The sequence below is a fragment of the Nansenia antarctica genome (genome assembly GCF_963989245.1).
Source record: "Nansenia antarctica genome assembly, chromosome: 2".
Classification (NCBI taxonomy): Eukaryota; Metazoa; Chordata; class Actinopteri; order Argentiniformes; family Microstomatidae; genus Nansenia; species Nansenia antarctica.
In genome coordinates, this window is record NC_137675.1 from 48,660,937 (window position 1) to 48,675,672 (window position 14,736).

Here is a 14,736-nt window from a genome sequence, read left to right on the forward strand (position 1 = left end):
CAAGAAACCTATCTGTGACCCGTCCTCTGTCCACAACTACAGACTGGTATCCCTTCTCTCCTTCCCTTCCAAAACCCTTCAACGTGCTGCATCTAAACAACTGACTGACTATCTCCGGAAGATGGAACATCTGGACCCCAACCAATCCGGCTTCAAGGCTCGAGACTGCTCTCCTTGCTGTCACAGAGGCCCTCCACTGTTCTCAAGCTTCCTCCCTCTCCTCTGTTCTCATTCTCCTGGACCTGTCCGCTCCTTTCGACACAGGCAACCACCAGATCCTTCTCTCCATCCTCTCAGAACTGGGCATCTCTGGCACCACACACTTGCTTCCTTGCTTGCTTCCTACCTGGCGGGTCACTCCTACCAGGTGACTCGGAGACAATCTTTGTCTTCTCCATGAACCCTCATCACTGGGGTACCACAGGGCTCTGTCCTAGGGCCCCTACTTTTCTCCCTCTACACCAAGTCTCTTGGCTCGGTAATCTCTTCACATGGGCTCTCCTACCACAGCTACGCAGACGACACTCAACTCTTCCTGTCCTTCCCCCCGTCTGATGTACACGTGGTAACCCGTATCTCAGCATGTCTCGCTGACATTTCAACTTGGATGGCTGACCACCATCTCAAGCTCAATCTTAACAAGACCGAGCTCCTCTTCATCCCCGGGAAAGCCTGCCCTCTCCAAGACTTCTCCATCACAGTGGAGAACTCTACTGTAACCCCCTCCCTGACAGCCAAGAACCTTGGAGTGATCCTGGATAACCGACTATCCTGTGCAGAGAACATTGCAGCAACGGCTCGCTCCTGCAGATTCTTCCTCTACAACATCAGAAGGATACGAGCATTCCTTACCAGAGAGGCAGCGCAACTCTTGACCCAGGCACTGGTCATCTCCCGCCTGGGTTACTGCAATGTACTCCTGGCTGGGCTCCCCGCTTCAGCCATTAGACCTCTACGGCTCATCCAGAATGCTGCTGCCCGGCTGGTATTCAACCTCCCCAAATACTCGCATGTCACCCCTCTCCTTCGCACCCTGCACTGGCTCCCGATAGCAGCTCGCATCAGATTCAAGACCCTGGTGCTTGCATACCAGGCAGCTAAAGGGACAGCCCCTGCCTACCTGAAGGAAATGGTAACCCCCCAAACCCCTGCCCGCTCACTCCGCTCCTCCACCTCGGCTGGCCGACTGGCCCCACCTCCTCTACACAGCAGTCGGGCTGCCCGATCACGTCTCTTCACAACACTGGCTCCCCGCTGGTGGAATGAGCTCCCCACGGCTGTCAGAACGGCAGAGTCACTACCCATCTTCCGTCGTAGACTGAAGACCCATCTCTTCAGGTTACATCTTAACTGCTCCTCCTGAGAAATCTTCTGACCCTCACCACTACGTCTCCTAAAGACACCCACTTTCCCCTCTACTGTGTCCCTAATAACTTCTATTGCCCCCCTTGTACTGTTTCTCAGTTTCTCCAGTAAAAAATAAAATAAAAAAAATAAAAAAGTTTTAGTAGAAGGCGATAGGGAGAAGGTTTTTCCTTCTATCAGTGGCCCCGGGCCCGAGCTAGATTACCCTTCCTGCAACGAATGGTGGATTGCTGATTCACATGCTTAGTATTCAAATGTATTGATTGTAAGTCGCTTTGGAATAAGGCGTCTGCTAAATGCCAAAAATGTAAAAAAAATAAACAAGACTTCTCCATCACTAACCCCCTCCCAGACAGCCAAGAACCGTGGCGTGATCTGGACAACTGCCTATCCTGTGCGGAGAACAACGCAGTGATAGAACGCTCCTGCATATTCTTCCTTTACAACATCAGAAGGATACGACCATTCCTCACCAGAGAAGCAGCGCAACTTTTGACCCAGTCACTGGTCATCTCCCGCCTTGAATACTGCAACACACTCCTGGCCGGGTTCCCCGCCTCTGCCATCAGACCTCTGCAGCTCATCCAGAATGCTGCTGCCCGTCTGGTGTTCAATCTCCCAAAATGTTCTCATGTCCTTCGCACCCTGCACTGGCTCCCGATAGCAGCTTGCATCAGATTCAAGACCCTGGTGCTTGCCTACCAGGCAACAAAACGGATAGCCCCTGCCTACCTGCGGGCAATGGTCACCCCCTAAACAGTAGCCCGTTCACTCCGCTCCTCCACCTCGGCTGGCCGATTGGCTACACCACCTCTATGCCAACACGGCAGTCACGCTGCCCGGTCACTTCTCTTCACTATACTGGCTCCTCCCCGCTGGTGGAATGAGCTTCCCACGGCTGTCAGAACTGCAGTCACTCCCCATGTTCCACAAGACTCATCTCTTCATGTTAGACCTTAACTGCTCCTCTTGAGACATCTACTACCCCTGTGCCTCCTGAGACACCTGCTTCCCCCTATACTGTGTCTCCTAAGATTTCTACTTCCTCCCCTTGTACTGTCTCTCTTGTGTAAAAAATAAATGTATAATAATTATAATAATAATAATAATAATAATTCTTTCTTCTTCTATCCCAATGACTGCCAATGGCCCCTGGCCTGAGCTAGATTACTCTTTCTGCTACGACTGATGAATAGATGGTTCACTTGCTTAGTCAAATGTAGCGATTGTAAGTCGCTTTGGAATAAGGCGTCTGCTAAATGCCAAAAATGTAATGTAAATGTAATTCATCTTCCTCATCAGAGACATCTACGATGTTGAGATACATCAAAGACTTGGAATACGTTCAAATCGGAATTTTCCACTGCAAAGATGAGGATGCTTTTTCTCTACAGCATTCTGTACAGATACCTTAATGCCAATCCTCCACACAACTATGTGTCTTATCAGTAAATTACATTCCTATTTTGAGCAGTGATGATAGTATCTCACAGACCACTAACTGGTACTTAGATAGTGACATTGACACGACTTCCTTTAGTCGAAAACGTCTTGAAGTGCAGTGTGAAAATACTTTATTGTGTGTGCCCTGATGGCCAGTATATTGCATAAACTAGAAAATGTGTTAGTCAGGGAGACACTGTTACAGTGGTGTCAGAGGGGAAGAGGACAACAATGTTGAGGTGCATGCCCAAGGTGTGGAACTTTATAAATAGGTAGAAATATAGCTGGCAACTTTGTACAGGTATTTACAAAACAATAAGCAGGACGATGACAGGACACTGAACATAAACTGAAATGAGAGCTCTCTGTGGAGGGTCAGCACTAAGTACAGAATGCTGTAGAAAAAAAACATCCTCGTCATCCATCCAGAAAGACCAGTTCCTCTTTTTGTCTTGTTTTATGCCTTCGTCTTCAGCTGATAAAGCAGGGAAAGGAATTGGATCTAATGATTTTGGTCTCGACACATCACTGCAAGGTGACAACCACTGGTCGTTCTTGTGCAGGGATTTTCCAGGACAGTTGTCACTAGTGTCTTCTTGTTGCTTCTTTCCATCTTTCTTCTTTGAGCAAGACTGAGCACCAACATATGGGTCATCAGAATCCGTATCTGGCGGCCAAGATGGCGGCGCGCTACTCAGTCGCGAGGCTCGGAGTGGCTTCTACGCTGGTGTTTCTTTGTGTTTTTAAGTACATTTGTATGTACACTTTTATTTTAGTACTTATAGGGAACAGTTGTGTAAATAGTACCTACAGCAGGCTCGACTTATTAGAAGTCGGCACGCAAAACGACAAGATAGTTACAGCGGAGTTTCTGAAGCAAAACAGGATATACAACGAGATCGCCCGTGTACCGGGAGAACCTTGGTACTTAGTCCCCTCCCTGAGGCGAAAACGCCGGCGGCGAGACCGTAGGCAACGACGGGGCCGCCGGGGAGGCCTGCTAGCAAGGCTAAGACGTAGCCCTGACAAACCTGCTTTGCCGAGTATTTTCCTTTCCAACGTCAGGTCCCTGACGAACAAGATGGATGAACTGAGACTACAAGTTGCTAAAAACAACATCGTGGGGGATAGCTGTGTGATTATTCTGACCGAAACCTGGCTAAATGACACCATCGTGGACTCCGCAGTTAGCTTGGAGGGACGTACACTTCACCGGGCGGACCGCACGCAACTCAGCGGCAAGTCAAGAGGGGGTGGGATCATAATATCGACGAAGGATAGCTGGTGCTTAAACACGAAAACTGTAAGTAGCCACTGCTCCCCAGACCTGGAATACTTGACTGTTAAATGCCGACCCACATACCTCCCGAGGGAGTTCAACGCGGTGTTCATAACATGTGTGTACATAGCGCCTAGCGCGGACGGCAGCCTAGCATTGGCGCGGCTATATGACGTCATCAGTGGCCAACAAAGCACTGATCCACAGGCTATTCACATCATAGCAGGAGATTTCAATCATGTCGACCTGAAGGCAGTACTACCCAAGTTCTATCAGCACGTGAAATGTGCAACAAGAGGAGAAAAAACACTGGACAAGGTATACACCAACATCAAACGTGCTTACAAGGCTAGTCCGCTAGCTCATCTAGGCATGTCTGACCATGTGTCAATCCTCCTGATCCCTGCATACACTACCATGGGGAAAAGTGCTCCCATCACCACTAAGACTGTCAGAACCTGGCCAGAAGGGTCCGCTCCACTGCAGATCTGCCTAAATGACACCCTATGGCAGGAATATGAGCATGAGGACCTGGAACAGTACACGTCGTCGGTTCTGAACCACATAGTGAACTGCACCAACTCAGTCACCGTGGACAAACGGGTCCGGGTCTACCCCAACACGAAGCCATGGATGACTGGGAAGGTCCAAAAACTGATCAACGAGAGGGACAACGCCTTCTTCGCAGGGAAGAGCACACCGCTGTCCAGCTCCACCAGGGCCAACCTAAAGCGCGGAATCAAAGCGGCCAAGGCAGACCACAGAGAGAAGATTGAGGAATGCCTCCTGAGCAATGACTCCAGGCGGATGTGGCAGGGGGTTCAGCAGATGACAAACTTCAGAGCCAACAGGCTCACAGCCGCAGAGGACGACCCCCTGCTGGCGGGAAAGCTGAACACCTTCTACGCCCGGTTCGACGAGGGGCGAACGGAGGTAACCGCAACACAAACACCACTCTCTCCAGCTCTCAGCAGCCTCACCCTCACAGAGCATGAAGTGAGACGCGTACTGAAGGCGGTGGACCCCAGGAAAGCCTCGGGCCGGATGGCGTCCTGGGACGGGTGCTGAGAGACTGCGCCGACCAGCTGGCCGGGGTTTTCACCAACATCTTTAACCAGTCCCTGTCCCAGGCCACCGTCCCACCCTGCCTGAAAACCTCAACTATCATCCCAGTCCCGAAGAAAAGCACGGTGAGCTGCCTAAACGACTACCGCCCGGTGGCACTCACACCAATCATCATGAAGTGCTTCGAGAAACTAGTCCGGGCCCACATACTCACACGCCTCCCGCCCAACCTGGATCCATACCAGTTCGCCTACAGAGCCCACAGGTCCACAGAGGACGCCATCGCGATGACTCTCCACGCCACTCTATCCCACCTGGAGAGGGGAAACAGCTACGCGAGACTGCTCTTCGTGGACTTCAGCTCCGCCTTCAACACCATCCTTCCAGACAGGCTAGTGACCAAACTACTAGACCTGGGTCTATCACACTCTATATGTGCGTGGATCAAGGACTTCCTGACCGACCGCCCCCAGAGGGTGCGGGTGGGCCCCCACACCTCCACAGCCCTCAGACTCAGCACTGGGTCCCCCCAGGGCTGCGTGCTAAGCCCCATCCTCTACAACCTCTACACCTACGACTTCACCCCCGTCCACCCCAGCAACTCCATCGTCAAGTTTGCAGACGACACCACCGTGGTGGGATGCATCTCGGGGGGGACGAGGCGGCGTACAGGGATGAGGTAGAGCAACTGAGCAAGCTGTGCAAGGTTAACAACCTGCTGCTGAACAAGTCAAAGACCCAGGAATTCATCGTAGACTTCAGGAGGAAAAAGTCCGAGATCCAGCCCCTGCTCATCGACGGAGAGAGCGTGGAGAGAGTCTCAACCCTCCGATTCCTGGGACATCACATGCGGGATGACCTGGCCTGGAAGGACAACACAAAAGGCACCATCAAGAGGGCACAACAGCGGCTATACACCCTGAGATGCCTCAGGAAAGAACACAACAAGCAGGAGATACTGGTGGCCTTCTACCACGGCGCAGTGGAGAGCATCCTCACCTACGGCATCTGCAACTGGTTCCACAGCTGCACAACAGCGGAGAGAAACGCGCTACAGAGAGTCGTGAGAACAGCACAGAAGATCACCGGCACCCCCCTCCCCTCTCTGGAGGAGCTGTACAACACGCTGTCTCAGGAGGGCCTCCAAGATCTCCAGGGACCCGACCCACCCTGGGCACGTACACTTTGTCAGGCTGCCCTCGAACAGGAGGTACAGGACCCCGGCCGCTAAGACAAACAGACTGAAGGACTGCTTCTACCACAGGGCCGTCAAGGCCCTGAACACAGAAAAGGCCTAAGTTCTGGGCCCAGGACAGTCCGGACGGATTGTATGGCAGCTAGTGCTGAGGCACAAACATGTACATTTTCAAGCCTGCAAACTGTGACACTTTAAAATAACGTGAAAAAATACTTTTGTGCAATATGACAACCCTAGTTGACTATCTGTGCAGTATAGTACAGTGGATTGTGTACATAGCCTTTATTGATGTAAACCAGCTCCTTACCTTCTTGTGATTTTATGCTTTTATGCTGTTTCTAAAATGTTTTTTTTTTTCCCCCCTTTCCTAACACCAGGGGAGCCACCCCTCCTAAATTTCGTTGTTTGGTACCTGTACTGTAGCAATGACAAATAAAGTCCATTCCATATGTCCCTCTATATCATGGCGGAGTGGTCAAAATCAATTCTCAAAAGGCTTTTGACAGACGCAATCTTTTTTTTAATGTCGGACGAATATTTTGGATTCGGTGTGCAAGCGTGATTGACACAACATGAGTTCAAATTTGTATTTTAATGGACTAAAAAACGCATTGGTGTGCAAGGCCTTAAGTCATGTGCACATTTTGGAATCGGGATACTTCATTGCAGAAATCCTTGGGTAAAGCACCTCTGAATTTCATGAACTCCAGTTAAGTCCCCTTGCGCACCAAGCTCCATAATCATAAACACCTTTCCTTCCGACGTCTCGAAAATCTCAAAGATCTTAACAATGTTGGGGTGGCTTAGGGATGCGCCCAACAACAGGCTACCCAACAAACGTTCACGCAGCTAATGGGTACGCTAATAGCGCTATTGGCCGTTACCGTTAGCAACACATTCCAAGCACTAGCTAGCTAGAAAGCACATCGATGTTTGTTTGCAACAATGCACCATGTGCTTGCCAACCAACATTGATAAACCCAAATTTTGAACGGCCACAGACAGTTCCAAGCCAACTACTTACATTTGAGAATAAACTTCCATTATTAAAGGTTTTAGAAAGCCTATCAAATTTCCCAGGACAACACAAGATTTCCATGTTCATTTTACATTTTGCTCAGTTTCCATGCCTTTTCCAATGGAATAAATAGGGCTCGATAATTTCCATGTTTTCCCTGTTTTCCAGGTAGCGTGGCAACCCTGTGTAGCCAGGAAAGGCTATAAACAGGTGGGATCTTTGACCTCTGCCGAGAGAGGAACCCTGGTAACTCTCTCCTGTGCCATCTCCACCACCGGGAACAGTATCCCCCCATTCTTTATAGTGTTAATTTTGGCAGCTATTTTTAATTTTAGTTTCAGTCTTTTTTTGTGCAATTTTCTTTTTATTCAACAATAAGAACAATAATACAACAATTCAACATCAACAAAAACAACAAAAGAAAAACATTAAAAGGAAAAGAAAAAGCTACTGCTGTCATGTCTCAAGTCTGTGTCAATTGCCATAGAGTCCACTTCATCCATTTGTTGTCCATCTGTGGTCCTAAAAGTCGTAGTCTGTGAGTCAGTCTTTCCATAACATGGATTTTCCCCACTGTGTCTACCCATTGGGCCTGAGTAGGTAGGTCTTCCGTACCCCATTTCCTTGTGATAGCCTTTTTCCCAGCGACCATGAGTATCTTGAATAGATATCTCATTTTCTGTGTAATTACACATATAGAGCAGCTTGTGATTCATAGGAAATTTGTAACCCAGAATTTCTTGTGTTATCCCATGTATCATTCCCCAAAACCCTATTATTTTGTGGCAATTCCAGAATATATGGGCATGGTTAGCCTCACAATTCCTCCAACATGACTTCCTTGTATCCGAATAGTTATTTACTATTTTGGGCGTGATAACAAAACGTATCAGATTTTTCCAGGAAAACTCTCTCCATGCTCGTGAGTAGGTTGAGGTCTGATGTTTTTCCCACATATTATCCCAATCATCTTCGGATATTTCTATATCAAATTCTGTTTCCCATTTTTCTTTTATATACCCTGTTGTGTTTTTGCCACTCATCAATGCCTTGTACAATGTAGTTATAGCCCTGACCTGCTTCCCTTTATATGCATCAATCATAACTTGTACCACCTCATTCACTTTTAGGGAGAGTTCCTGTCCAATCCGTTTCCCAAAGTAATCCCGCATCTGAAGATATTTGTAGAATTCCCTCCAATCCAGGCCGTATGTAGTTTTCAAGTCCTGGAAACTCACTACCTTTCCCTTATCTAGCATAACAGCGTGCACCAAGCCGTAATGCCTTTATCCGCCCACTGTCTGAAACCCCCATCGTGCCCAGCTGGTTTAAAATTGCTAGCAAAAGCCACCCATTTCAATAAATTTGCATCCTTCTCCGCCTTGTTGTGTTTGAGTATTCTGAACCATATTTCCAGGGTAAATTTTGTGATCGAATCCCAACATTTTTTGATTCCTAACCTTCTTAAATGTTTCCCTATCTCCTATGACACTCTGTATCGGGTACATACCAAATTATTTTTCCATTGCTTTCCATTTTGCTCCATAATCCGGTTTACACCAACAATTTATATATTTCAACTGGGCTGCGTGGAAGTATTCTTTCAGGTTCGGTAGACTCAAGCCCCCCTTCTCCCTCTTTAGTTGGAGAGTTCTGAATCTCACTCTAGGCCTCTCCCCCCCCATATGAATCTAGAGATCATCCTGTCCCATGATGTGAATTGTATTTGTGGTATCTCTATTGGTAATGCCTGGAATAAATATAAGATTCTGGGTAATACATTCATTCTTACTAAATCAATCTTAGAGCTAAAATCCAATGTTAGGGTGGACCAACGATGTATGTCTTTTAATAATTCTCGCTTAATCTTATCATAATTTGCCCTATATAGTCCTGATAAGTGTCTAGTCACTTCTATCCCTAAATAATTGATTTTCTTTAGATTCCAATTTAAATTGAATTTTCCCTGATCTCCTTTGGTTGAGTGTAATTAATGGTGAGTATTTGGGTTTTAGTCATATTTATCTTGTATCCTGGTAGCTGTCCATATGTGTTCAAGAGATCCAGTAGTTCAGGCAGCGATTCACTCGGCCGTTCAAGGAATGCTATGACGTCATCTGCGAAAAGGCCCACTTTATGTTCTACTCCGCCCACTGTCACCCCTTGGATTCGACTATTTTCACGTATGGCTTGGGCCAATGGTTCAATATAATATGAGAACAGGGTGGGCGACAAACAGCACCCTTGTCTGGTTGATCTCTCTAGATTGAATTTGTTAGATAAGCTTCCATTTATTTTGATTCTAGCTGTAGGTTTTTGATATAGGGTTAGAATAATCTGTATTGATTTATCATTGAATCCAAATTTCTCTAACACTGTAAACAGGAAGTTCCAATTAACCCTATCAAAATCATTTTCAATCATCTACGCTAACCAGAATCGTGTCTCTTTTCTGTATGTTTGCCTGATCTATGATGTGCAAAGTCCTCCTAATGTTATCATCTGTCTGACGCCCCCTCACAAATCCTGTTTGGTCCTCGTCAATCAAGTCCAATGTAAAGGTCTCCAGTCGTCTAGAGATAATAGATGTACACCTCGTTCCAAATTATTATGCAAATTACATTTTTTTCAGATTTTCCTAAATAGTCGATGCAAATGACAATCAGTATAATTTTCAAGTCATCAACCGTTAGAGTATAATTAAAATGTTATTGAACAAACCTCCCAATGATAACAGTATTTTTTTTACAAATAAAAAACTCAAAATGCACTGTTCCAAATTATTATGCACAACAGAGTTTCAAAACATGTTATAGGTTGTAAAGAACTAAAAATGGTAATTTGATGAATTTAGGGTTAGGAGGTCATATTAGGAGGTCATATTTACTGAAATCAAAAGCTATTTCAAACAAAAACATCTTAACAAGTCAAGTTACATGTTAACATAGGACCCTTCTTTGATATCACCTTCACAATTCTTGCATCCATTGAACTTGTGAGTTTTTGGACAGTTTCTGCTTGAATGTCTTTGCAGGATGCCAGAATAGCCTCCCAGAGCTGCTGTTTTGATGTGAACTGCCTCCCACCCTCATATATATTTTGCTTGAGGATGCTCCAAAGGTTCTCAATAGGGTTGAGGTCAGGGGAAGATGGGGGCCACACCATGAGTTTCTCTCCTTTTATGCCTATAGCAGCCAATGACACAGAGGTATTCTTTGCAGCATGACATGGTGCATTGTCATGCATGAAGATGATTTTGCTACGGAAGGCACGGTTCTTCTTTTTGTACTACGGAAGAAAGGGGTCAGTCAGAAACTCTACATACTTTGCCGAGGTCATTTTCACACCTTCAGGGACCTTAAAAGGGCCTACCAGCTCTCTCCCCATGATTCCGGCCCAAAACATGACTCCGCCACCTCCTTGCTGACGTCGCAGCCTTGTTGGGACATGGTGGCCATCCACCAACCATCCACTACTCCATCCATCTGGACCATCCAGGGTTGCACGGCACTCATCAGTAAACAAGACTGTTTGGAAATTAGTCTTCATGTATTTCTGAGCCCACTGTCATGCTGCAAAGAATACCTCTGTGTCATTGGCTGCTATAGGCATGAAAGGAGAGAAACTCATGGTGTGGCCCCCATCTTCCCCTGACCTCAACCCTATTGAGAACCTTTGGAGCATCCTCAAGCAAAATATATATGAGGGTGGGAGGCAGTTCACATCAAAACAGCAGCTCTGGGAGGCTATTCTGGCATCCTGCAAAGAAATTCAAGCAGAAACTGTCCAAAAACTCACAAGTTCAATGGATGCAAGAATTGTGAAGGTGATATCAAAGAAGGGGTCCTACGTTAACATGTAACTTGACCTGTTAAGATGTTTTTGTTTGAAATAGCTTTTGATTTCAGTAAATATGACCTCCTAATATGACCTCCTAACCCTAAATTCATCAAATTACCATTTTTAGTTCTTTACAACCTCTAAAATGTTTTGAAACTCTGTTGTGCATAATAATTTGGAACAGTGCATTTTGAGTTTTTTATTTTTAAAAAAAATTACTGTTATCATTGGGAGGTTTGTTCAATAAAATGTGAATTATACTCTAACGCAGGGGTGCTCATTACGTCGATCGCGATCGACCGGTCGATCGCGAAGGTAGTGTGGGTAGATCACACGGCATTGAAAAAAATAAAAATAAAAAAAAAATTGGAAAAAAAAAAACATTTAAATATTTTTTTTAGAAAAGTAGCCGGGGACGCCTCCCGTCTGGACCACACAGGAGAGGGCATCACTCAGCCCCGCGCCGCCTCACAACACACACACACACACACACACACACACACACACACACAGACAAGCACGCACGCACGCACACACACACACACACACACACACACACACACACACACAGACAGACAGACAGACACAAGCACACACACATGCACACACAGACAGACAGACAGACACACACGCACACACACACACACAGACAGACAGACAGACAGACACACACACACACACACTCCGCCGCCCGGAGACGTCGATGGCACCTGGCTTGGCACTGGCCAGTCTGGTGTAAACCACTCAGAGCTCCTGAGTTAATGTTAATGTTAATGGACTACCAGTGTGAATATTTGTTATATAGTTTAATAAATCTCTTCTTTGATTTTGAAACAGTGTAGCGTGGCCTTAATTTGTTATTATTACAGTACATTTTTGTGTTCGCAGCAATGGCAATATGTTTTATTTGGTTGGTAGATCTTGTTGAGCTGGTAATTTGAAAAGTAGCTCACAAGCCTAAAAAGTGTGAGCACCCCTGCTCTAACGGTTGATGACTTGAAAATTATACTGATTGTCATTTGCATCGACTATTTAGGAAAATCTGAGAAAAATATAATTTGCATAATAATTTGGAACGAGGTGTACATATTCTATAGTCCAAATTGAGTATTGAGATCGGCCTATTATTCCCGCATATTTCCTTATCTTTTCCCGGTTTAGGTATGACCGTTATTATCGCTTCTGCCCATGTTGGTGGTAATTTACCTTTTTGTAATGTCCAATTAAAAGAGTCAACTAACAACGGCAGTTCGTCCTTGAATGTCTTATACCATTCTGCCGGGTATCCGTCGCTGCCCGGTGATTTCCCATTTTTTTATCTGTTTATTGCCTCCACTACCTCCTCTATCGTAATGTCTCTCGTTAGAGTATCATTCTGTAACTGTCCTATTTTTGGTAGGTCTAGTGCAGGGGTCACCAACACGGTGCCCGCGAGCACCAGGTCGCCCCCAAAGACCACTTGAGTCGCCCGCAGGCCTGTTCTAAAAATAGCACAACTGACTAGTGAGCTGCGTCTAAAATGTATATATTATTTATTCTATAATTTATATATATTTTATTCTGTTGCTATTCTTTTTTAATCACACTTGCATTCATATAGATTTTAAAATGACAATATCTCAAAAAATATGTTTATTATACATAAGTTTAGGTGAACTCTCACCTACTCTAGTTCTAACGTCAGTATTGTGCGCGTGACAAGTGGAGAGTAAGTTGGCGGGCGCAGCGAAGATGGGCGCTTAATGCAGTTTAGTACCCCAAAAACATGGCAGAAAAAAGAAAGAAAACTTATCACTTTCACAACGAATGGGAGGAGGAGTTCTTTTTTACGACTGTGAAAGAAACCTGCGTGTGTCTCATTTGCGGGGCGACTGTGGCCACGGCAAAGCGGCACAATGTGGAGAGACACTTCACTACCTGTCACAAAAGCTACCATGCTAACTACCCACCAGGGAGCGCACTACGGGCAGAAAAAGCCCGCGAGCTAAAGGCAGCTTTGGGTAAGCAACAGTCTTTTTTCACGAGGCCGGCGAAAAAGTCACAAAAAGCAACCGAAGCCTCGTTTAGAGCTACACATTTTCTGATCAAGAAGAAGAAGGCATTTTCAGACGGAGAAGTTGTCAAAGAAGCAATGCTTATAATTGCTAACACTGTACTAAAAGACAAGAAAAATGGAACCGATCTAATCTCCACTCTCTCCGACGTCCAACTGGGGGCATCTACGATGGCTAGACGAGTGTCAGCTATGTCTGGTAACTTGGCCGATCAGCTGGACCAGGATCTGGCTAAGTGCAGCTGGTTTAGCATCCAGTGCGACGAGTCCGTGGACAGCAGCAGTACAGCGCAGCTGTCGGTTTTCATCCGGATGGTGTTTGAAGATTTCTCCACAAGAGAAGAACTCCTGACACTACTGCCCTTAAAGACAACTACGAGGGGAGTTGACATTTATAACACGGTGAAGGAGTTTTTCGTGCAGAAAAAGGTACCGTTGGAAAAGCTGGTAGCGGTGACTACAGACGGGGCTCCTGCTATGATCGGCCGACATACAGGTTTCATCGCTCACTGTAAAGGTGACCCAGACTTCCCAACATTTCTGCATTACCACTGCATTATTCACCAGCAGGCGTTATGTGCAAAAGTGATCGACTTTGGGCACGTGATGACTCCCGTTGTGAAAATCATAAACAACATCCGCTCCAAAGCAAAACAGCACAGGATTTTCAAGGTGCTATTGGAGGAGATGTCAGCTGAATATGGTGACCTGCTGCTACACACAGAAATCCGATGGCTCAGCAGAGGACGAGTTTTACTTCGTTTTTTGTCACTTTTGGGTGAAATCAACGAGTTCATGCAGTCCAAAGGCGAAGATGTCTCACTGCTAGAGGACTCAGAGTGGACACTTGACCTTGCATTTTTGACAGACATTACTGGGAAACTAAACAACTTGAACTGCGAGCTGCAAGGCAAAGGTAAGACTGTTGTTGATATGATAAGTATCATATCAAGTATCGTCGGTTCTGAACCACATAGTGAACTGCACCAACTCAGTCACCGTGGACAAACAGGTCCGGGTCTACCCCAACACGAAGCCATGGATGACTGGGAAGGTCCAAAAACTGATCAACGAGAGGGACAACGCCTTCTTCGCAGGGAAGCGCACACCGCTGTACAGCTCCACCAGGGCCAACCTAAAGCGCGGCATCAAAGCGGCCAAGGCAGAGCACAGAGAGAAGATTGAGGAATGCCTCCTGAGCAACGACTCCAGGCGGATGTGGCAGGGGGTTCAGCAGATGACAAACTTCAGAGCCAACAGGCTCACAGCCGCAGAGGACGATCCCCTGCTGGCGGGAAAGCTGAACACCTTCTACGCCCGGTTCGACGAGGGGCGAACGGAGGTAACCACAACACAAACACCACTCTCTCCAGCTCTCAGCAGCCTCACCCTCACAGAGCATGAGGTGAGACGCGTACTGAAGGCGGTGGACCCCAGGAAAGCCTTGGGGCCGGATGGCGTCCTGGGACGGGTGC